Here is a 2,875-nt window from a genome sequence, read left to right on the forward strand (position 1 = left end):
TTCTTCCTCTTATGCCACCTCCAAGTGATGGTCTTTCACCTCCTCCTCATAATATTTTTTCATATCCATTGGGAGGAAGTAATACTTCTCCTTCACCTTTTGCCATTGGTTCCTTAAAACTAAGGTAATAAGGTTCTTTAATTGGATTCCCTTCTTATGGCTCTTCAATTACTAGCATTCTAAAGAAGAATCCTTCTCCTTATTCTTTCTCTCCTTCTCATTTGTAGGTATCTCAAATTCTTGTGCAACATGTTGCTCTCCTATTGAACGAGAAAGAAAGATGATTGCCTCGGTTAAAGATGATGGTTCATCCACTACTGATTATGTTGAAGAACTTGGCTCCTCTCTAGTTCCAATCTCAGATATTTCTACCTCAAGATATGTTCTTCTACTTGCAAAAGTAGGAATTTGTGATGTGGTTCTTAATGCACCACGTGATCTAGTGGGGGTGGAAGGTGATTGTGGAATTGAATTTCTTGAAGTTCGTCCTATAATGAATCTACCTCTAGAATTTCTTTCTCTATACATGCATTCTAAAATGAATGAAATTAAAGGATGCAACTAAAAATGAATTGAATTTCAGCAACTAACGTTGGGAGGAACCTCACTGTGTGATGTGCGGGTTCTTATCTCTCGTCTTACCATTCCTCCTTTCCATAGTCATGTAATTTAAAAAGGCATTCTAAATTAAAAGCTAAATCCTATGTGTACTTCCCCGACAATAGCGCCAAAAGTGTCAGTGAATTTAATAATGCCTTAACTTTCGTTACATTGAATTATCAATCCGAGTAGGTAAACTTATGAAGTATATGGCAAAGAATATGCTAGGAATTTAGCTTTAGATTCTACTAGAAACAAATTAACATCAAATAAAGTATTACTCTAAGAAAGCAATGGAAACATTCATCTAGGGAAGCAAATGAATACTTATTCTATGAAAGAATTGAAAATTAATCTAGGAAGTAGAATAAATTTATTCTACGAAAGCATGCAAAACTAATTTATGAAAGCATATAAATACATTCTAGGAAAACATGAAATTTAATCTAAGAAAGAATGGAAGTTTTATTCTAAGAAAGCATATGAAATCTATCCTATGAAAGCATGAAATTTGCTCTAAGAAAGCATGGAAATCTATCATATGGAAAAATTGTGTCACAATATGTTTGGGGACTTGGTATTGCAACCAATAACCAAGCTGAGTACCTTGCTCTATGGAAGGGTTTGGAAATAACTCTTGCAAAGAAAATATTCAAACTAATGGTTTTCAGTGACTCAATGCTTGTTATTCGACAAATGATCAAGGCCAAGAAGGTGCCAAGTTCAGACCACCCTCCCATTCTCCAAAGGACTATCCTAATTGCCTCTTAGTTCGAGCAGTTGGAGTTTTTTCATGTGTATAGGCATTTAAATTCGATGGCTGATGCTTTGGCAAAAAAAAGGATCAGCATTGGGACAAGGCAAAATAGAGTTGGATCAAAGTTTTATTAATTTTGCCCCATCCCTTAGTTATGATTGGAATCCCAAGATGAACTAGTTTAATTATTAAATATGTCACATACTAACTTTCTTGGAAGCTAAGTTAGACAGGAAACATAGAGTGGAGGTTAATTCTCTTAGGGTTGGGATCTTTGCTTTGGAGGACTTCAGGCTTGGCGACGCTCAACTCAACTTAGGTGGCACTAGATCTAGTGTCGATCCGACAAGGACAAATACTCGATGCCTGTGGGGATACTGTACTTTTGGCCGTGGTGATGGGTTCAATGTTTATATATGTTGGATTTTGTAGGTTTTTTAAAACAATCCTGAAGATTTATGTTGCTTTGTAAATATCTTTTAATACTCAAGTTTTTTTCTCTAAATTATCACTAGAAATGTATTCAGTCTAGGCAGGAAATGCAACTTTAGAGATGGAAATCATATTTTGTGGACCGTTGAACACTTATTTTGTAAAAAAATAGAAATTTTTTGTAAGTGTTTTGGCCCATTACCCAATCTTTATTAATATCAAAACCATTATATGTTCCTTAAAAAAAATTTAGGAAATTTACTGTAAGAAAGCATGGAAATCTAACTTATGAAAGTTGGAAAATATATTCTAAGAAAATATTCAAAATTATTCTATGAAGGCAAGTACTCTTATTCTAGGAATGCGTGAATCACTCATCTATGAAAGCATATAAATGTACTCTAAGAAAGCAGGTAAATTTAGTCTATAAAATTATTGAAATTTATCTACTATGAAAACATATAATTATTAATCTATGAAAACTTTGTAAATCATGTTATGGAAAGCATGAACAATAATTGAAAATATAGTTTAAGGAAAATCCTTCGATGCACAAATAAATATGCTTTAAATGTATTTTTTTTTTGTTTTTTTCAAGCGCTTGTTATAATATGTAAAAGAACATAGCAACAATTACCACTGAAATAGAGTATCTGAATATTGTTGTAACAAAACAAAGTGAAATCTAGAGCATCAAGATTTAAATGAGAACTAATGAACTGTAAGACAATGAAAGATTTATACTATAGACAACTCATACATCCACAAGGGGGCCCTCCAGGTAATCACACAAAGCTTAAAGAAATGAAGGAACTTTACTATAAATGATATCAATTACTAATGAATGCATAATGGAAGTGAAAGGATCAACTAACTAATATTTAATGAAAGAAAATAGTACATTAATTCAAACTCAAGTATTTGTCTAATGTCCTTCACTCTTCCTAATGGGTCAATTTATATTGTTTTAGAAATAACAAACTCAAAATAAAAATTTTGCATATCAGAATGAGGACTATGACTAAATGTCCAATTTCCAACTTTTAGATTTTAATGCCAATGCTTCGCTTGTAACTTAGCAAATGC

The sequence above is a fragment of the Pinus tabuliformis genome, chromosome X (genome assembly GCF_031772625.1).
Source record: "Pinus tabuliformis cultivar Carrire ecotype Pingquan chromosome X, CPIR1, whole genome shotgun sequence".
NCBI classification, from domain to species: domain Eukaryota; kingdom Viridiplantae; phylum Streptophyta; class Pinopsida; order Pinales; family Pinaceae; genus Pinus; species Pinus tabuliformis.